Source organism: Lissotriton helveticus, chromosome 3_2 (genome assembly GCF_964261635.1).
Source record: "Lissotriton helveticus chromosome 3_2, aLisHel1.1, whole genome shotgun sequence".
Taxonomy (NCBI): Eukaryota; Metazoa; Chordata; class Amphibia; order Caudata; family Salamandridae; genus Lissotriton; species Lissotriton helveticus.
Window position 1 is genome coordinate 500,883,270 of NC_136062.1, and position 23,467 is coordinate 500,906,736.

The 23,467-nt window shown below is 47.1% G+C and overlaps 1 protein-coding gene across 1 annotated transcript in view; it reads left to right on the top strand.

Moving 5' to 3' along the window:
* The window catches only part of LOC144826115 (uncharacterized), a 173,487-nt gene that overhangs the window by 145,858 nt on the left and 4,162 nt on the right, over positions 1 to 23,467 (top strand). The gene's annotated exons all lie outside the window — the stretch shown is intronic.

Genomic DNA, 23,467 nt, shown 5'->3' on the forward strand with positions numbered 1-23,467 from the left:
ACGGCAGAGTTTCTTTGTCCCTGAACTCTGGGATCAGCAGGCTAGCTCTTCTTCTAGCCCTTGGAGAGTTCTTCTTGGCAGGAGGGGGACCAAGCACAGCACAGTCCCAACGGCCCCTCTTAGGCAGGACAAGACAGCAGGTCAGCTTCCAGACACACAGCAATGGCAGCACTGTTCCTGGGGGTCTTCTTACGGTGTCCTCTTCAGCAGGGATTCTCCTCTTCAGTCAGAAGTAGTCTGATTCTAATGTACACGGGTCTTTCCTTTATACAGACAATTGTCTTTGATGCCTTTGAGGTTTTGTGATTTAAGCACGGGTCGCCCTTGTCCAGACTCTGGCGGTGGGAGTCTCTCGGTCCTGGGGAATCTTTCTCTTTGAAGCAGGGAGGCAGGGACATCCGTCATCCAGCAGACAGGGGAGCCGAGATCGTAAAGGCAGGGCACAGCCCAGCACCACTCCTCCCCTAACCTTTAGGGGCAGCCAGCTATCATCCCACTGCTGGAGCTTTCCCAGACCCTGTCACACTCCCTCTAACTCGCACACCCAGGCAGGCCCACAGACGGACTGGACAAGAAATTAGCCACTTTCTAAAAGTGCTATTTTCAGACACAACATTTAAAAACCACCTATGCTAAAAGATGTATTATGGATTTCTGAATCCTGAGAAACCAGGTTTGGATTCTCTATCTTGTTCCTAGGGGAAGATAGGCAGGTACCCATGCCCCCCCCCCCCTCATTCTGTCCTATGGGCAAGGTAGCCTTGCTACAGTGAAAAACGAATTTGGCAGTAATCCACTACTGCAGCATGTCCCTTAAATCTGTACAGGCCCTACTAGGAGCACTTGCACTTTGGCACTGATCAGCAGTGGCAAAGTGCCCAAAGCATCTAAACCAGCAAAAAGTAATCCAGCATAGAGTCAAAAACATAGGAGGTAGAGATCAAAAAGTCAGGGGAAACCACGCCAAGGATGCCAAGTCTAACATACACCAATTTATTTTTAATTATTCATAAAGTTTTATATAGCGCAAACAAGATCCCGAAGGATTTTAGAGCGCTTTACAATAAGTTGGTTGAGAGGACAAAATTAAATATACACAGCAATTGTGAAGGGAAAAAAACACAGTGATAAACGGTAAACAATGGTACACATAAAAAGTACAACATTAAGCAAACGATATGGACCGTAACTGTTAGTTGTGCTATGGAGCTAGGAACCAAGAGATGGCCACCTTATACAGTTGTATCACAGATGTATCACAGCCCCTTGTGGTAGACTTTGCTCATTAGGAATCTCTTGGCTTCCAGTTTGAAAGCCGTCGTCAAGGCAAGTCTGCGTACATCCGGAGGAAGAGAGTTCCATATTTTAGGGGCAGCACCAGAGAAGGCTCAGTGACCGGTTCTCTTTTTGCTAAGGATGATAGGTTTCAGGAGGAGAGTAGAGGCACTTCTGGAAGCCTTCTACCCGCAGGATAATTCAAGTTTTTGCGCTAGATAAGGTGGAGTATCAAATTGCAGTGCTTTGTGCCTCAGGATTGCAATCTTTAGCTGGATTCCTGCTTCAAAGGGTAGCCAGTTGAGAGATTTCAGGACTGGGGAGATGTGCTCGTTTCGTTTGGAGCCTGTAATCAGTCTTGCTGCAGAGTTCAGCGAGGCCCTAAGTGGAGCCAAGGTCTATTTAGGAAGGCCACAGAGAGTTGCACTGCCATAGTCTAACCTTGATAAGACAAGTGCGTGTACCACCTGCTTGAAATCCTTTTGTGGCAAGAAAGGTTTGATCATTCTGAGTGTCCTCATCAGGTGGTTTGCTCACTTACAAACGTTGCTGATATGAGCCTTCATACTCAGGTGCTTGTCCCCTGTGACGCCAAGCGATTTGGCTAAATCTATGATGATCGGAGTGCAGTTGAGAGTCGTGAGGTGAGGTAACCAGAGATCGATCTTGGGGGTGTGGTTCAGCGGGGAGATTAGGAAGAATTCTGTTTTGCAAGCATTGAGCAGGAGATGATTCTCTGTTAACCAATTTTGGGTCGACGTGAGGATAGAATTTAGTGAGATGATGTTGTCCAGGGATGACAATTTCAGATAGTTGTGTGTCGTCTGCATACATGTGGAAGAGAATATTCATAGAGTTAAGTAGGTTAGTAAGAGGTTCCAATAAAAGATTGAAGAGGATAGGAGAAAGGGCAGATCCTTGGGGGACCCCCATGAGTACTGGGGAGGGCTGAGAGAGAGAGTGATTTGACTTGAATCTTTGAGATCTGTGGAGAAGGAAAGATGAGAACCAGCGGAGCACCAGATCCGAGAAACCCATTCAGTTTTGTAGGATGGATAGGAGAACGTCATGAGAGACCGTATTGAAATCAGAGGAGAGGTCAAGGAGGATCAAGAGGCAGGATTCATTTTTGTTGCGCATTTTCAGGATGTCATCAAAAATGTGTATAACGGCCGATTCAGTGCTGTGACCCTCCTGAAACCAGATTGATGATAGTCTAAGAGTTCGTAATTCTCAATGTGAGCACAGAGCTAGGATTGGACACATTTTTCAAGAAGTTTTGCTAGGGTGGAGATGTTGAAGATGGGACGGAAGTTATTGAGATCCGATTTGTTGAGTTTTTTTAGAATAGGTGACACCTGAGCTGCTTTTAGGCAATCGGGGATCAAGCCTTGGTCCAAGTGGGGATGAGAGCGCTCTTGATCACTTTTAAGATGGCCGGAGGCAGCAGGTCACCGAAATGGTTATACGGGTTGATAGTCTTGAGAATATTTTTAATGTCTTTTTCACTAAAAGAGGAGAAGGAGCCCCATGAAGCATTGTTCTTAGCATCAGCGATGTTCGGAATACGCTTTTCAGGCAGGCTGGGGAGCGAGGCAGCTAAGGAAGGGGGCAAAAGGGCCTTCTTAGAGGCAGGGTCGGTGGAGATGAGTCGAGATTTCTACGTTAAGAAAGTGTCAAATTCCTTGCAGGAGGGAGGATTGCCTTCGAATCAGAGACGATTGGCGCGGAAACAGATTGCTGTTTGACCAAGGAGGGAATCCACGGTCCATCTCCCCTATAGCTAAACCAGGTAGCTCCATCGGGCATCAGTCAAAATAGTTCAGTCTCAATACATTGAGAGAGGAGGGAAGGAGAGACATAACTAGAGGGAGGATGCGGGGGGAGACGACAGGAGAGACGTAGGGAAGTGCAACAATGTGGTTCAACAATATAACAAAACAAAATCGAAAATTACACACTATTTCAAACAATCAGTAATACATTCGGAGAGGAGAAAAAGGAGAGAGAAAAGTAGTGGGGGGTAGGGGAGGTGAGAAAGTGAGGATAAGGGAAGAGACAACCGTGGAGACGAAAGGAAGTCTGTCTAAAGACCGACTGGGTAGAAAGTGAGGATAAGGGAAAAGACAACCGTTGAGACGAAAGGAAGTCTGTCTAAAGACCGACTGGGTAGGTGACGACCAAGGAGGGAATCCAGGGCCCATCTCCCCTATAGCTAAACCAGGTAGCTCCATCGGGCATCAGCCAAAATAGTTTGGTCTAAAGTGTCGAGGGAAGAGGTTCACTGAGAAACAGGGTGGGGACAAGGGGCAGGTGATGGCAGAGGACAGAAGCTGGAAAGAGTAGGAGCGGAGAGGGGAGAGGGTTGGGGGAAGAGAGAGGGGGAAGATAAGGTCAGGAGAGACGCGGGAGCGTTTGTTCGAAGTCCGGCTAGGTAGGTGATAGTCAAAGGAGGGAGTCTAAAGGTAATCTCCCCTATGGTTCGCGAGGTAGCGAGGTAGTTTCACTGGGCATCATACAAAAGTAGCTTTGGAGTTGAGGCCGTAGAGTTGAGACAACAGAGTGTAGTGAAGCAGGCTCCCGTCACCGCCCACTGGAGTGAACACTGTTGTTATGTCGTCTTCTTCACTTCACTGTGGCACCCCTTTGGCTGTCACGTTACTAAGGCGGTTTCGGTTTCGCTTTTCCTCCCAGCTGCCTGTGAGGATGTTCTTTTCAATTGCTGCCTCAATCACCACTCCTACAATGTAGCTAGGCCAACGCTCACCAGGCTGACCTGCCACCACTCATCTCTCTGCGCAGTGTTGTGCGGTTAAAGTGCGGAGCTCCGCTCTTCTCAACATGCCTCAGGGTCCCCCAGTACTGCACCAATATTCACGGCCAGCTCGCAGCCCCTGATCGCCAACCCATCGCAGCTTCTCCTGCGGTGCTTTCTGCTGCCTGTCGCCTACTCTGTGCCTCCTTTGTCCCAGAGCCTAAGATGGCGGCTCTCACTTTCAGTCGGCTGCCTGGGCCTAGGCTAAGCAGCGCTGCAATCCTCCCAGCAGTTTCTGCGACTGGGAGCGCCCCCTGCTCAGTTCCGCACTTCACTTCGTTCTGCTCCGAAGGTCCCGTCCCACTTCTCCTAACCTCCGGAGTTGCAGAGTCTCACGCTGGCAATAAGCTCCTCAGCGCCGGACCACCGGCGAGCGGCTCCGGTCCGCGTATTGTCTTTTATTGGCTCAGTGGGAACTGTGCCAATAAAGTCTCCGCCATGTGGGTCCCAACGTCTCCGGTGTCCCCGCGATGGCCTTCTCAGTCGTCTCCCGGCTTCCCTTTCATTTACTGTGCCGGCATGGCCACCATCTTGCCCTCCGACTCGCGGGCAGCTCATCCCGTGGACAATGTCGTCCATGATCTTGGCGATGCTCGAATTATAGTGGTCCGTGAGAGATTGAACCTCAAACAAGTCCGCTTGGGAGACGAGGACTGATTAACATTGAGCAGCTAATTTGTCATGATTCTTGATTTCATGATCTGAGATCTCTTTTCAAAATCTTCGATTTAAGCGGTTGAGCCGTCTTCAATATCACCTCCCTGTTAATATAGAATAGGATGCTGTGATGGTCGGACCAATCACAAAGAGTTATGGATTCTAAGGAGATGGTCTGTTCCTTGGAGATGATGAGATCAAGGATTTCCCCCTTCGTGTGGGTAGGCTGATCACAGTGCTGTGATAGATCATGATCATTCAGAAAAGATTTAAGGCAGGAAACCGCTGGGTCATTGTGTTTGGACCAGTGTAGATTGAAGTCCCCTAGGAAGATTTGTGATACTGCAGAGTCGACATTGCTAGAGATGATATCCATTAAGTGCTCAATGAAAGGGAGATTATTTCCCGGTGGGTGATCAAATGTGTGAAGTTTACAGATCGGTAGGTTCTTACTTGAAATGTTGAGACAGAGATATTCACAGGAGGAGGGGAGAGAGGACTACACCTGAGAGATCGAGAGAGTATTCCTATAAATACAAGCAAGACCACCACCCAATTTCAGATTTCTGTCAAACCTTACTATATCGTGAGTGGGAGGTACTAGGAGGTCTAAAATAGGAGTGGAAGCAGGATTTAGCCAAGTTTCGGTGAGGAGGATAATATCTAAATTGTTATGCTGGATGAGGTCAAAGATATCAGCGGCGTGTTTACTGGCTCATCTGCAATTTAGTAATACACACTTGATGCGAGGCGGATTAGAGGGGGAAGATGTCTGGGTGATGTTCACCCTAGTGAGGTTGTCAGGAACGCTGCATCTCAGATTGCTTGAAGGGTCTCTGTTCGGGTTGTACTGAACAACATGAAAAGGGTGTCCCCAATAAATATGAAAAAGGACAAAAGTTCCAAAATATAGGCAGTAGCACCCACAGAACTGCTCACTAAGGCTTCAGGATTTAATTTTTCATTTTATTTTTCATGATAGTATTCTCTATTTTTTTAAATAAAAAGGAAAGACAAGATAAGATAAACATCAAGACAATTCATTTATACAAATCCATAAAACATCACAATGGACTACTCTTGTTGAATTACCCCTTAACGTTTCATGAACCCATTTCATTGAGCCCATAAGTACCAATATTCCACAGTGTATAAAAGTTCACATAAATAAAGTTCAGCAACTAAGGAATAATCACATAAGAAGACAACAGACATAGGGTCCAAAATTACATTAAAAAACATGAGACAATACACAAAACATTCAATAAAACAATAAACCACTGTAGCAAACGCACAAGAAAAGCAGCGAGGAGCGTTTCGGAAAGTACCAAGAACAATTTTAAATAGCTTCCTTCATCAGGGCGCACATGTTACGTTTCATGCAGCATTAGTAACCCAAGATATAGTCATCAAAATGTTGAGATAAGAACAAATGTGAATATCATGGCTGACGAAGCATATCTGTGGGCGAGAAAATTACAAAGAATTTTTGGATATCAATAAATACACAAGTTTGTGGTCAAACATTGAGCAAGACATTCGCAAAAACCACGGCGCATTCACAAGAAGTGTGTAAAAGATGTATAGGAAAAGTGACTCCAACCACTACATACATACTGTTGCACCTTATGTCCCCAGACCAACACCAAGTGTCTTATAAAACACGGTTATGCTGCTTCCACCTCAATGGCCAGTGATACTAACCTCAGAAATCTGGGGTAAGATGCAATGAGATTACTACACTCAATGCAGGTTCTAACAGGAGATATCTTAAGCCGGGCCTGGTCCTAGATGGGCGAAGTGGAAAATGGAAGAAGGATATGAGAGACTAGGATTGTTAAAAAGTATCCTCTGAGTAATATACTGCGCACATATCCAGGTATTAAGGTATGGCTAGGGACCGTATATATTACATATCTGGCCCTATTCTGACTAAAACATAGCAAAGGTACTGTACTTTCCTCTCACGCTCTGTTTAGATGGGCCTGTCATTCCGAGTGGAGCACAAAAATAGTGCGGTGGATTGATAACGCGCTCAATGCTAATACCGCTGTCACGATAAAAAAGCAAAAGCAACATGGGAGAGAGAAAAAGAAAATTCTAAAGCTCACCTATATTGGCCCGCGAAGTTAGTAAGAAGGAATATGGTCCCGCAGAGCATAGTGGGGATCCCCGTGTCTCCGTAATGACTAAATTTCACAATCTAACTAAGAATAAAGAACAGAAACAGGGACACCCCGTAAATAGGAGCCAGCCCACATCTCGCAACGAGTACAGCAGCTGTGGGTATGTTGGACAAAGAATGTTCCCCCCCATTGGGTCCCAAAGACGCCAACTTAGCAAAGGAAGTATTTTCAAAGGGTGCGTCTTAACGCATCAAACGGTGAAAGAAACGCTGACTTTCTACCGGTAAACAGGCAATGGAGATGAACGAGAGAACAAGAGTGAATTAGAATCCTGTGCAAGGGGGAAATAAGGCAAAAAACCAAATAGTGCCACAATCCCACGTCGCCGCTTACCCGTCTGAATGATATCCTCGTCATAGCGTCTGGATAACGATGCCGCCGTAGTAAACGGTCAGTCGGTAGACTCTAACTACCCACTCTACTTTAAATATAACATGGACCAATCAGAATCAGATACACATATAACCATATGGTAGAAGATAAATAAAAAAAGAATAACTCTGTTTCGCCAGTAGAAGTCACGTGATATCACACTCTGTGTCTCGACACTGGAGGGCACGCAAGTAATACTAGCGATAAAAAGCGGACTAGGGCAGTACAGGTAAATGTGTGTCGACCATATTTGGAGGATGGTAGACAAGTAGAAAAAGTTAAAAAAGGAGAAAATGACGCTATTTCGCCGAATGGGGATCACGTGGTACGCATTGTCACACTCCATGTCTCGGCACTTGGAAGCACGTACGTTGTTGATGGTGCAACGAAGGACTAGAGCACCATTCCTCCTAACATCAGGCCAGAGGCCAATAATAATCCAAAGAATGTAAATCGCGGAAGCATGTGCTTAGGAACGGAAATTACCACTAAAACCGAATGGAAAAAGGTGAGAATAAAAGAAAGTGCAAAACAAATGATGAGAAAATACAAAATAAAGAATAAATAATATACCAGTATAGATAGAGGATCTATAATGGGAAAAAGGGACCAATAACACAAATGAAAAAAGTGAAAAAAATGAATAAAAAGAATAGAAGGGGGCATTAGCTAAATCCTTCCTCATGGCTAAATTCCTTTACTAACCCGCTCCACAAGCACCGAGAGACTTATTACCTTTGTGATACCCTATTCTATTGTATGATCCTTGACTCTGTAAAGATCACCGTGTTATTTTTCTCTTTTTTTTCTTTTTTTTTGCCAGCCTCGTAATGTAAAGCACCAATGCACTTTCCTCCATAATGTATGACCATATATTCTGTAAAATGTTCCTATGTACCTTTTCACCCCCTCCCTCCTTGCACATACCCCTTTGACTCCCTGCCTACCATATGACCCTTGTTTCTGCATATCCCCCCGATTTATTGCTATCATTTGTCAACCGATCTTTCTGTATTACTCTTTGAACCTGTAAAGCGCTCTGATACCCTCACGGGTCAAGTTCGCGCTCTATAAAACTTTAAAATAAAATAAAATAAATTAGTCAAAAGAATCATGCCCCGAGAAGTAAATGAATACAGCAGAGTCGAAAGAGAGCCTTACAGTAGACAGGTAAATTGTAATCGCAGTAAGAATAGGAAGGATACAGTCATCAACACGAAAGAATCAGTTAGCAAATTAAATGATGGCATTTTCCCATGGGAGACATTCATTTAAACCTGTCACCGCTGTCTGCAAAGTGAAAATCCAGAATACCTCCCTCTTGCCTCTGAAGGCATCAATATTTCCATCTTTAGGACAGTGAACGTGTTCCAAAATAAGCCATTTGAGGTCTTCGATGGAATGCCTGTATTCCTTCCAATGGGCAACTAAGGGTGCCCCAGTTGGAAGAGTGCGAATAGATGGCTTATGTTTGCAAAATCGTATCCGTAATTGTCTTCCTGTCTCACCAACATAGCCCTTTTGACCGGGGCAAAGCAAAAGTTAAATAACATTGGCGGTGCGGCAATTAGTCATCTCTTTCAGTAAAAACTTTCTTTTGCCCCAGACAAGTTCAGGGGTAGTCATGACTGATTCACATGCGTGGCAACTGCCACATCTGTGGCTGCCTTTGATAGGGTTTGGGCCTAAAATAGATCTCTGACTTAGATCAGATGTTGCCGGTATGGACGCTCTAACTAGAGCATTCCTCAAATTCCTATTACGCCTGAATGCAAAAATAGGTTTGGTCAGCTTCTCTGCTGATTTATCTGTATTTAAGATATGCCAGTGGGAATTGATGATATATCTTAATTTGTCATTGAAGTTTGAATGAGTAGTAACTACCACCAATTTCGGTTCTTTCTTTTCCTTATTGGGACTCAAGAGGGCATCACGATTAAAGTATTTGGCTCTCTTGTAAGAGTCCCTAACCAGTCTATGAGGGTATCCCCTCTTCAAAAACTTTGTCTTCAGTTGGGAAGCATGTACCTCAAAGTTATTAATGTCAGTATAGTTACGGCAGAGTCTTAAGAACTGGCTATTATTATTATTATTATTATTATTAATAGAGATTTATAGAGCGCAACTAAACCCGTAGGCGTCAAGGCGCTGGAGGATGGTAAACGGAAAGCTCAGGAGTCACCAAGGGAAGTTACAAGTATGCTTCTTGAAATAACCAAGTCCTGAGAGCTTTACGGAACAGGGTATGGGAAGAAATCCCCTTCAGTTTGTTGGGGAGCGTATTCCAGAGTTTGGGCGCAAGGAAGCGAAAGGCCCTTCCCCCCCATCTGACTTTAGATATTCGGGGAACAGCCAGCAGATTTTTACTGGAAGAGCGAAGTGCTCTACCGGGGGTATAGTGGGCCACAAGAGCATGAATGGCTTCAGGCCCTCGTTAAGGGCACGATGTGTTAGGCAGAGAGCCTTAAAATTAATCCTCGCCTGCATGGGGAGCCAGTGCAGGTTTTTTCTAATAGCCGTGCCCGAGGAGCGTTTAGGAGCCCCCACAACAAACCGGGCAGCCGCATTCTGCACAGTCTGAAGGCGCTGGACCAGACCATTGCTAATGCCCAAGTACAACGCATTGCAATAGTCCAGCCTGGATGCAATAAGCGCAACTACGATCTGTTTGCGTGCATCGGGGGAGAGGTAATTAATACTTTTCCTGAGAATCCTCAGAGCATTGCAACAAGTGGACACAGTCCTGCTGACTTGTTTGTCAAGCGAGAGAGTGGTGTCCAGGATGACCCCAAGGTTGCGGGCAAAGAGGGACGGCAGGGGGCAGGTGCCAAGAACAGAAGGGCACCAGTCCATTGACCAGATCTTACTTTTGCCCCCAAAAATGAGGACCTCCGTTTTCTCCCCATTCAACTTAAGGAAGTTCTTAACCATCCATCCGGCGACCGCCTCCATACAGTTTTTAAAATTATGGGCAGTTATGGTCACAGATTGAGAGATGGAGACCATAATCTGCGTGTCGTCGGCGTAGGAAAGAGCTTCCAGCCCAAAAGATCTTATGAGCCTGGCGAGTGGGGCGACATAGACGTTAAAAAGCGTCGGGCTCAAAGAAGAGCCCTGAGGCACCCCACACTTCACAGGCTTGATGGGAGACATATACTCGCCTAGCTTAACCCTTTGCTTCCGTTGGTCGAGGAAGGATGATAAGAGGCTAAGTGCGGGACCCTTGACTCCCAGCTCGCTGAGTCGGCTAGCCAGAATTGTAGGGGACAGGGTGTCGAAGGCCGCCATGAGGTCTAATAACACCAGTAAGGTGGTCTGGCCGGTGTCGACCTTGGACCGGATGCTATCGACAACTACTGTGAGCGCCGACTCAGTGCTGTGAATCCTACGAAAGCCATGTTGTGAGGGATCCAATCCAGGGAATTGGTACTGTCAAGGAAGGCACTCAGATGAAAGTTAAGATATGCCTCCAGGAGTTTAGCAGGGGCAGGGAGAAGAGAAATCTCTATGGACTCGTTGGTGGCTTGAATCCAAACATCAAGAAATTCGATTCTAGATGTACTAGTGTTAACACTGAATCTAAGATGTGGGTCAAAGAAATTGATCCATAATAAAAATTTGTGGCGTTGCTCCTCTGGGCCCTTCCAAATAAAGAAAATATCATATATAAAATGGTTATAGTTGGTAACATTTTCGTAAAAAGGAGCAATCTCATTGTAAATGAATCTCTCCTCAAATGCTCCCATGTACGCATTAGCAACATTAGGGGCACAAGCTGCGCCCATGCTAATGACATGGACCTGTTGGGAAGGATGGAGTGTATTTGCCTCGGAGGGGTCACAATAGCGTTGGACCAGGGGGAGCAGGAAGAGAGATGGTCCTGAGGATCAGGAGCCGCAAGGCCAGGCTTAAGGTATCTGGGGCAGGGTGGCGAGTTTGGAGAGGGAACAGGTTTCGAGATGGTGGGGGCCAAAAACTGCCCTACGTGGTCGCTAAGTCCTGTAGAGACTCTGGGCCAATTATTACTATTAAACATGGTGAGAAGATCTTTCGAGAGGGTCTTCACGGCATGTAACTCAGCCGATAGATTTAACAATTGTAGAGATATATCATCAAGGAGTGCCGCCAAAAATGAGTAATGGCCAGAGGAGGAGGGTGGTGCAGGAGAGACTGAAGGTGATAGCGGGTCAGGGAATTTGAATTTGAATTTAAAATATTTGTACAGCGCAACGTTCACCAGACGGTTTCTTGGCGCTTTAGAGGCACAGTAAGCAGGAGCGAGTAGACAGGAGCGAAGCAAAGAGTGGGTTAGTGCGGGAAAGCCTGGTTGAACAAAAAAGTTTTCAAGCCTTTACGGAAGAAGCAGTAGTGTTCAGTCGACCGCAGGTGGTCGGGGAGGGAGTTCCAGAGGGTCGGAGCCAAGAAAGAAAAATTGGCCCCTCCCCACTTTTTCCGCTTGAAGCGGGGTACCTGTAACAGGGATTGAGAAGAAGAGCGAAGCTCTCTACCAGGAACATATTCCTTTATCAGGGAGATAATAAAGGCAGGGGCAGTTCCCTGGCGTGCCTGAAACACCATGCAGCCAGTTTTAAAAAGGGAACGTTCCCTGATAGGCAACCAGTGGAGCGCCTTCAATAACGGAGTTGAATTATGTGATCGGGAGAGGCCGTACACTAGCCGGGCCGCCTGGTTTTGCACCAGCTGAAGCTTGCGTAGGCTGTAGGCTGGAATGCCATTGTACAGGGCATTGGCATAATCCAGCCTGGAGATCACTAAGGCAGACATAATCAACTTAAGTGCCAGGGGGGAGAAAAAACGGGAGACAGTACAAATAGTACGAAGAGAAAAGAAGCAAGAGAAGAATTGTGGGGTCCACTATGGTGGGGGAGGCTCATAGTTGAGTGGATGGACTGAGAGCGCTAGCGGACCATTCAAGAGTGAGGTATGAACCATCGCAGATGGGGAGAGGTCGTTAATCCGAGGGGATATATTATACACAAATAGTATGTGTGGTGTGAGCCTCCCCATCATGAATGCACAAAGGACCCCGGATGCTGCATGTCTACATTGGGAGTTAGTACTCACAGTTACACGTGGTGTGGCATCAGCACAATGAGGGCACCAAAGAGCTACGGAAAGGTGCCCAGGATGGCTTGGTGTGCGGTACAAGATGTGCGACACGTGTCTGCAGACAAGTAACTTGGACCCACCATACAAAGGGGCGCCACCCCAATAAATGTAAATGTCGGAATTTGTAAAGCGCACAGCTACCTCCACCGGAGGTGTCCCGGCGCTGTCCGTATACCGCTTACGAACCCTTCCTGGCTTTCCTGGGAAATGTCCACTCCTGGGCACCCCCCAGGTGCAGCCAGGCATCCCAGCGCTTTTTGGGCCGTTGTGGAGACTAAGCAAGCTATTGCCCAGAGTTGCAGCGTGGGACCCATGATCAGAACAGGCACTGAGGCGAGAATATCCAGTCAGGGGAATTATTGAGCCGGAGACCCGCCGAGTCGGGAATCGAACCCTGGTCCCTGGCCAGAGCTATGCATCAAGGTCTGCCTGCTCTAACCATTGAGCCACACTTCTCCACAAATAATGTGAGTGCATCACATGTCGATAGTAAAGCGTGCCCTGGACTCCACAAAGCGAGTGGGCGACTGATGGATTTGAAGAGTTGTCACTTTACAGAATGTTACATATGCTGTCCTCACACCATCTGACAACAACAATGGAACACACAAAGCGTTCTGGTAGTGAAACCTCTGCAGTGGGACACAACTTCCTCCCCGAAAAAGAAGGTTGCCATCCCAGGGATCTATGCTGGAACAGATGAGGCACAGCAGAGACACAGCAGTGCCCAGACCACTGCAGGGTGGCACTGTTGTCTCAGCTGTGATGAATGAGTCACTTATTATCAATCTGAAGATGCCAGGGCACACCACTCACCCTGCACTCACACAGGCTCCCCTCTCTCAGCTCCCCTACTTTTAGGGGCAAGCCGCTCACCCTGCAGTCACAGGGGCACGCCGCTCACCCTGCAGTCACAGGGGCACACCGCTCACCCTGCAGTCACAGGGGCACACCGCTCACCCTGCAGTCACAGGGGCACATCGCTTACCCTGCAGTCACAGGGGCACACCGCTCACCCAACATTGACAGGCACACCACACACTGCGCTAAAAAAAGTATAGCACTTACCCTGCACGCACACAGGCACACCACTTACCCTGCACTCAAAAAGCCACACCGTCCACCCTGCACTCGCATAGGCACTGCACACACCCTGCACTCTAAAAGGCACAGCGCTCACCCTGCATTCACATAGGCAAACAAGTCACCCTGCACAGGACTCACCCTGCACTCACATAGGCACACCACTCGCCTTGCACTCACAGGGGCACAGCACACACCCTGCACTTAAAAAGGCACACCACTCACCTTTCACTCAGAGGGACTTACCACTCACCCTGCACTCACATAGGCACACCACTCACCTTGCACTCAGAGGGGCTTACCACTCACCCTGCACTCACACATAGACACACCACTCACTCTGCACGCACATGTGCACAACTAGTTCTACACACACGCACACCGCTCACCCTGCACTCACACAGGCACACCACTCACTCTGCATGCACATGTGCACAACTCTCGTTCTACACACAGGCAAACCGCTCACCATGCGCTCACACAGGCACACCCCTCACTCTGCATTAACACACGCACAAGCAGACTAATCACCATGAATCACTACTCAAACGGCATTCATAATGGTACTACTCAACCTGCACTCACAAAGGCATACCACTCACCTTGCACTCATACTGCTCACCCTACACTCATGAGTATAACTCCCTGCGCTCACACGGGCCACCACTCACCCTTCACTTACACAGTCACACCACTCAGCCTGCACTTCTAAGTGCACACGAGTCACCCTGTACTTACATGGGCACACCACTCACACAGGCACACCACTCACTGTGCATGCACATGTGCACAACTCTCGTTCTACACACAGGCCCACCACACACCCTGCACTCACATAGGCACACCACTCACCTTGCACTCAGAGGGGTATACCACTAACCACGCACCCACATAGGCACACTACTCACCTTGCACTCAGAGGGGTATACCACACACCCCGCACCCACATAGGCACACCACTCACCTTGCACTCAGAGGGGTATACCACACACCCCACACCCACATAGGCACACCACGCACCCCGCACCCACATAGGCACACCACTCACCTTGCACTCAGAGGGGTATTCCACTAGCCCCGAACTCACATAGGCACACCACTCACCTTGCACTCAGAGGTGTGTACCACTAACCCCACACCCACATAGGCACACCACTCACCTTGTACTTAGGGGTATACCACTAACCCTGCACCCACATAGGTACACCACTCACCTTGCACTCAGAGGTGTATACCACTGACCCCACACCCTCATAGGCACACCACTCACCTTGCACTCAGAGGGGTATACCACTAACCCTGCACCCACATAGGTACACCACTCAACTTGCACTCAGAGGCGTATACCACTAACCCTGCACCCACATAGGTACACCACTAACCTTGCACTCAGAGGGGTATACCACTCACCTTGCACTTAGAGGGGTATACCACTAACCATGCACCCACATAGGTACACCACTCACCCTGCATGCACATGTGCACTACTCTCATTCTACACACAGGCACAGACTCACCCTGCACTCACATAGGCAATCCAGTCACCCTGCTCTGTAAAAGGCACAGGACTCACCCTGTACTCACATATCAGAGACGTTGTAAGTTAAGCATTTGTGACCACATACAGTAACCCAGTGACAACACTACAAATGGACACCACACAAGGTTGTATATCAAAAATAAGTATATTTTATATAGAGTTACCACAAGACCAATAAACGACAAAAATAATCCACAGTACTATTAGAATTCAAGAGTTCTGGTTGAAAAGGTTGAAATCATGGTTCTATGCGAGTCGGTAGCCCAGACGGGCTACAGCGTTGTTGAAATAACACAGAGTCTAACATATCCAGCGGACCGAGTCTGTATGGGCCCACTCAAATGTCGACAGACTCAGTCACAGTACCTTTTACTTGAGGTGGCAGTCACGGATGTACAAGTACTACTACATTTACGTTTACGGATGTGCGAGCCGGTTCCGGTGTTCATCGTGGTTTTTCGTTGCGGAAAGGAAGCGTTGCAGGACGCGTTGTCCCTCGATGCGGTGCAGGCAGCGGCTTGTTGACAGTCGGTGGATCCAAGGCGTGCGTTGCAGGGCGAGACGGTGCTTCGATGTGGTGCTTGCAGCTTGCGGTGCGGCGATAGAGCCGGAGTTTGGGAGCTGGCGTTGATCAGTCCGGACAGCAGTACGAGTAGGGTGGTGCGTCGCAAAACGTGCGAGGCGGTGCCCAATCTCCGGTGCGTTCACAGGACTCGAAGTCAGCAGCAGTGACCGCGTCGGTCAGACCAGTACGAGTCGGTGTAGCGAGGTGTTGCACGTCGCGGTGTTGCACGTCGCGGTGTCCACCAGTCGCGGTGCAGGCAACGGCTTGGTGTCGGCATCAGGACAGAGTCAGTGAGCTCGGAGCTTGCGTTGCTCTAGGCGGGCGTTGCTTGATACGGTGCCTACAGGACACCGGGCCGGTCGTGAGAGTCGGTCACAGCTCCCTGTTTCCAGCAGCAATTCACAAAGGCTGGTGAAGTCTACTGGTCCTGAGACTTCGGTCAGGGGGCAAGCTCTTTTCCAAGCCATTGGAGACCTTTTCACAAGTTGAAAGTAAAGTCCACAAAGTTCTTTCTCCTCTCTTTGGCAGTCAGGCAACCACTGCAGGCCAATCCCCTAGCAGCACTTCAGCTTGGGAATAGTCTCTCCTCAGTTTCTTCAGGTGCCTCTCCTCCGCAGAGGTTTCGTCTTGTAAGTCCAGAAGTGATCTAATTTCATGGTTTCAAGGTCCCAATATTTATACCACAAATCCTTTGTTCTCTGAGGGGAGAGGGGACTGTGCCCAGTCAAAACCAGTTCTGAAGCACTGTGTTTACCAGAATTCTCCTTTCCTTTCACAGTGTAGGGCAGAAACATCAGACGCCCCACAGGAAGTGGAGGCAGCATTGTGGAAGGCAAGTACAGTCCTGGGGCACTTTTGTTGACAGTCTTCCTTCTCTTCTTTCAGTGTGCAGGGCAGAGACAACAGCCGCACCCCAGGAGGTGGAGCCAACATTTTAGAGGGAAGGCCCAGCCCTGTCACTCACAAAACCAGACGAAGGAATACACAACCTCGCAGAGGCAGACTTAAATGGTTAGGCAAGCAAATACCTACTTTCTAAAAGTGGTATTTGCAAACACAGAATATTAAAATCCAGGCATACTAAACACACATTTCTACCATGTTCTTTGAGTCTGTTAGGATTATAAACATGTAATAAGCTAGCAGCCCATTCTGATCTATGGAAAACAGGTAGCCTTGCAATAGTGAAAAACGAAAATGGCTCTAATTCACTATTAGGACATGCCACACACACCAGGGCTTGTCCTACCTTATACTTACAATGCACCCTGCCCGGGGACCTACCATAGGGGTGACTAATATGAAGACAAGACAAGACAAGGGAAGGTTCTGGGACTGGCAAGTGGGTGCACTCGCCCAGTCATCATGACAGTACCAGACTGCACGCAGGCTCTGCAATGGCAGACCTTAGACACGTTTTACAAGGCCGCTTCTGTGGGTGGCACAACCAGTGCTGCAAGCCCACTAGCAGCATTTGGAATTACACGCCCTGGGCAAACTCGGAGCACTGTACTAGGGTCTGACAAGTAAACAAAATAGACAATCATGGAATCACCAATTAATACATTCATTTACAGTAGGGAGAGCATATGCACTTCAGAACTGATCAGCAGTGGTAAAGTGCCCAGAGTCATAAAACAGCCAACAACAGGTCAGAAAAATGTAGGAGGAAGGCAAAAAGTTCAGGGATGATCTTGCAAAACGGGCCAAGTCCAACAATTCTGATCTGCTAACACTCACAATACACACCAGTCTCCTTATACTCACAACACACACTGTCATCCTTACACTCACAATACACATTGCCTTCCTTACACTCAAAAGGCATTCTTATCTCCTTTACACTCACAATACACATCACTCTCCTTACTCTCACCATACATACCAATCTCCTCACGCTCACAATACACATTGCTCTCCTTACACTCACAGTACACATTGCACTCCTTACAATCACATTACTTCATTCCCCTTACACTTGCAGTACACACTGATTACCTTACACTCCAAATACACACTACTCGCCTTACACTCACAATATACACTGTTAGAATTGGGGGTCTCTGGTTGGCACAGGTAGGTACTTGTGACAAATAGGGACCCTCTCCTCTAGTCAGGATAAGGGGATTACACTCTTAAAATAACCCCTGCTCACCCCCATGGTAGCTTGGCACGAGCAGCAAGGCTTTATCTCAGAGGCGTTGTAAGTTAAGCATTTGTGACCACATACAGTAACCCAGTGACAACACTACAAATGGACACCACACAAGTTTTTATATCAAAAATAAGTATTCTTTTATATAAAGGTACCACAAGACCAATAAACGACAAAAATAATCCACAGTACTATTAGATTTCAAGAGTTCTGGTTAAAAAGGCTTAAATCAAAGTTCTGTGTGAGTTGGTAGCATGGTCCGGCTACAGCGTTGTTGGAATAAGACCAAGTCTAACAAATCCAGCGGACCACGTCGGTCCGGGCCCGCTCAAATGTCGACTGACTCAGTCACAGTACCTTTTACTTGGTGCGTCTGGCACGGATGTGCGAGCCGGTTCCAGTGTTCGTCGAGGTGCAGAAAAGAAAGCTTTGCAGGACGCGTTGTCCCTCGATGCGTTGCAGACAGCGGCCCGTTGAAGGAGTCGGTGGATTCAAGGCGTGCGTTGCAGGGTGAGACGGTGCTTCGTTGGGGTGCTCCCAGCTTGCGGGGTGAGTTGGGCGGTGCGTCACGAAGTGTGCGAGGCGGTGCCCAACTCCAGTGCGTTCACAGGACTCGAAGTCCGCAGCAGTGACCGCGTCGGTCAGAGCAGTACGAGTCGGTTTAGCGAAGCGTTGCACGTCGCGGTGTCCACCAATCGCAGAGCAGGCAACGACTCGGTGACGGCGTCAGGACGGAGTCGGTGAGCTCGGAAAGGTTTAGGGACTGGCAAGTGGGTGCATTTGCCCAGATAGCATGACAGTTCCAGACTGCATGCAGGCTCTGCAATGGCAGACCTTAGACACATTTTACAATGCCGCTTCTGTGGATGGCACAACCAGTGCTGCAATCCCACTAGCAGCATTTGGATTTACACGCCCTGGGCACACTCAGTGTACTGTACTAGGGTCTGACAATTAAACCAAATAGTCAATCATGGAATCACCAATTAATACATTCATTTACAGTAGGGAGAGCATATGCACTTTAGCACTGATCAGCAGTGGTAAAGTGCCCAGAGTCATAAAATAGGCAACAACAAGTCAGAATAAAATATAGGAGGAAGGCAAAAAGCGCAGGGATGACCCTGCAAAAAGAGCCAAATCCAACACACACCAATCTCCTTACACTCACAGTACTCATTGTCTTCCTTACACTCACAATAAACACTGCTCTCTTTACACTCACAATACATTCTGACGTCCTTACACTCACAATACACACCAGTCTCCTTGCACTCATAATACACACCGCTCTCCTTACACTCAATCAATCAATCAATCGGGCGTTTATAAAGCACGCTACTCACCCGTGAGGGCCTCAAGGTGCTGGGGGAGGTGGCAGTTCTGGGTCAGTCTAAGAGCCCGGTCTTGAGGACCTTCCTGAATGTCTGCAGGGTCAGAGAGCGTCTGATGTTCACAGGGAGCTCCTTCCAGGTTTTGGCTGCGACGGTCACACGGAGGATGCGAAGCCAGTTGAAACTGGTGGAGGCGACGGTGTTGATCTGGCGGGTCATGGATAGGGAGGAGTCAAGGATGATGCTGAGGTTCCGGGTGGGGTCAATAGGGGTGGGTGGACTCCAAGGTGTTGTCCCAGGCGGAGGTGCAGGAACTGAGTTGGGGAACCTCGGTCTTCTCTGAGTTCAGCTTCAGGCAGCTGTCCTTCATCCAGGCTGCCACGTTCTTCATACCTTCCTGGAAACAAAGTCTGGTGTCCTCTGGATTGTTCGGGAGTGAGAGGAGGAGCTGGGTGTTGTTGGCGTAGGATACGATGGTGAGCCCATGCTGTTTGACGATGGCGGCAATGGGGGGGCCATGTAGATGTTGAAGAGCGTGGGGCTGAGTGAAGGTCCCTCGGGTACTCCGCAGTTGAATTCCGTGGGTTAGGAGAGGAAGGGAGGGAGTCGGAATCTCTGGGTTCTGCCGGAACTGCTTACACTCACAATACACACCGATCTCCTTACACTCACACCACACACTGCTATTCTTACACTCACAGTACACATTACCTTCCTTACACTCTCAATAAATACTTCTCTTTTCACGCACAATACATTCTTGTATCCCTACGCTCACAATACACACCAATCTCCTTACACTCACACCACACACTGCTATCCTTAGACTCACAATGCACACCGTTCTCCTTACACTCACAATAAATACTGCTCTCTATACACTCACAAACATTCTTATCTCCTTACACTCAGAATACACATCACTCTCCTTTCTCTCACCATACATACCAATCTCCTCACACTCGCAATACACATTGCTCTCCTTACACTCACAGTACTTAGATTCCCTTACACTTGCAGTACACACTCATCTCCTTGCACTCCAAATACACCCTGCTCGCCTTACACTAACAATACAAACTGCTCTCCTTACACTCACAATACACACTGCTTGTCTTACACTCACAATGCACATTTCTCTCCTAACATTCACAGTACGCACTGCTCACCTTACACTAACAATATACACTGGTCTCCTTACAATAACAATACACCCAGCTCGTCATACACTCAAAATACACACTGCTCTCCTTACACTCACAATACACATTGACTTCCTTACACTCATAATACATGTTCACTGCTTACACTCACCACACAAACCGCTCACCCAAGACTGATAGCTTATGACACTGACCCTGCACCTATAATACACACTATTTATTCTGCATACAGATAATCACTGCACTTCTTGCACTTACAGTACACACTCCTCTCTCATTTGCGCCCACACACTTCTCAACCTGCACTCACACACCTCTCACCTTACATCCAACTGAGTTAAGAGTGAGGCCGACTGTTAGTGTGTCCCTGGTACTACCATGGAGGCTGCATGTCCCAAATCTTGGAAGAAGGATTTTGGTTTTCAGTTTAAACTGATTATAGGCAATAAAATATTTGCTTTTTAGTAGAAAGCAGAATTCACTGGATTTTGTCCCTTATTTCTCATCATAGGTGTTCATGAAAGAAGGAGAAAGAGTGGCCACTCTGCATCCTATCTCACCTAAGTTTTGCTGTCCTTGCTCGGAGTGCAACCTCGGTTTCATTAGGACCGTAATGTAATTGTAAAGTATAAAACAGGGAAACGTCTGCATTCTTGTCTAAGAATTAAGAGAATCAAATTTATTGTAATAAACTTGGAGGAGTGTGGCTCAATGGTTAGAGCGGCAGACCCTGATGCAGAGCTCCGGCCCGGGACCAGGGTTCAATTCCCGCCTCTGCGGGTCTTGGGCTCAATTTCCTCGGACCTGACAATTCTCGCCTCGGTGCCTATTCTAATCATGGGCCCCACGCTGCAACTCTGGGCAATAGCTTGCTTAAGGCCCCAACAGCGCTAGGATGCCTGGCTTCACCCTGGGGGTGCCCAGGAGTGGACACTTCACAGGAAAAGCCAGGAAGGGTTCCACAGCGGTATGAGTAATAGCGCCAGGAAACCGCTTGATGACAGTGCGCTCTACAAATACCTTGACATTTACATTTACATTTCAGTAGTGTGATCTAGTGGTTACATCATAAAGGTGACGGGTGTGAACAGCAGAGCCCTGAGTATAATGCAGCAACACCAGTCTGCAAACGATAGGGAGGGATAGCGCCAGGAAGCAGCCAAAACAAGGCTTGACATTTGGCAGTATCATGCGTACAAAACCCTTTGACCTCGTTTAATGGACACATATTGAGAGGTGCTCAATAACTATGCACTGCACCGAATACAGAGGTAAAGTGCCTTGTGCAAGTGTCACAAATGCCTGGTAGGATCACAGTCCGTGCACTGCTTTAAACTAAACAAATCTCTATATCAAACAAGCAGCGCCTCTACTATGGATCGGTACTCTCAATTGTTTGTCCACACGTTATTTACGCAAATATACACTATTTTATCTTGCATCTTTTTCATTCACTATACAACAATGCTAGAATTCATCATTTTCGCATCAATGCTCCCCGACATGAAGTAATAAGGCTTAATTTTTATTTAAATAGATCATAGGAACACTAAGGGAGGGCGGAACTCGATGAATTTCACTCCACAGAATTATGTGAAGTTACTTGAAAACTGCGGAGTTCTGCCTATAGTTGCAAAGAATGCATGTCCTGCTGCGGTTTAACACTGGGTGGTGTGTTCTGTGCTAAAAAATCAGCGCAAACTGCACCACATCGTGCGTAACAGCGTGCGTCCATTCGAGTTGATTTTGCCGTCACTCGAGTAGAAAATATACTCCAGAAGCAGCCGTCTAACCCCAAGCACTCTTGTGACCGCTCGTGTTGGAAAATCATGCCTGCAGGCTTCCTATCAAACAGAAATCATAATGGAGGATGCCAAATCTGGCTTGCGTTCACCAGCCCGCTTGCTGGAGCCTTGTGTTACTCCCATTGTCATTGCATTGCTCAAATCGGAAATAAATGATCACACTGCGATTGGCGAAACTTGGTCGGAACTCTGTGTTAAAAAAGAAACGCAGAGTTGCAAATTCCTCCAATTCCACGAGTGGAATAAAAAATTCCAGCTGGGTCTAATGAACACTTCCATTGTTATGGTTCAATAAATAAATTATTGGTAAGTCGTGAAATAAAAGAGAGACACTCTATCAACATTTTGTGATTTGTATCATGCTCATGGAGAAATCTGACATGTATTGAACTTGTATGACTACTGAGTTCTCCCCTGAATGAACAGGTTATTGTTCCCGAGCACAACACAAGAGATTAGTAAGTCCAAGAGAAAAGAGACTAAATCAAATTCTTTCCATATTCAAAGTTCATTCAGTCAATTCCTTTATTTCTCTTTCTTTTCTCTTCATAATCGTGAAGTTTGCATCAAATATTCAATCTTCATATAATTTTCATTGAAATCATACAGAATGTAGCCGGATAGCCAAGCCGACATGTGTTTCGTCACGGGAAATAATCACCCAATGACTTCATCAGGGCATAAGGATTCTTCTCGAGATAGTACACCACATTCCAGGTATAACCTGTCTATGGTCCAGTATAATACAACACTAGATTAAATCAATTCTCCTCAAACCAATCGGGTTTCCATACGTCATCTGTAAGTCCAATATCTCCATATAGTTCAAATATCACGTGTAATCCAAAGTAGAGTATGTAGAAATTTCTAAGAGAGTACTCCCGTCATCTTCAATAAATCTAAAGTAGAGGCAAGAGTTCTCCCCTGAATTGGGAACTGGTGATGCAGATTTTGCGACTACTTTTCTGGATGGACACCAGTTCATCAAGAGAAGTAAAGGGGCCACTCTCGATTTTGTCTCTGGGGAATAAATGTTGTAGAATATTTTCAGTATTTTGCAAACCATGTTATTCTGTTGGTATATATTACAGAGTCAGGAAAAAAGGTCACTTACTGCTTTCATATTCTTCAGTTGGCTTTTTTTAATCATGTTTGCACACTGAGGAAGGGGACTTATTAGTTAAAATATATGAATTAGCATCCTCATGTTAAGCGGAGAACGTTTTTTGGGTGACATAGAGTACGCAGGGAAAGCTGACTTTATATATTGAGAGAGAGATATCACGTGCTAAGAAACAGATTTGTTTATAATAACACAGACCACCTCTTTGACATGCACTATATAGAGCACATCATATGGATATTTCACTACCTAGTTACATTTTTG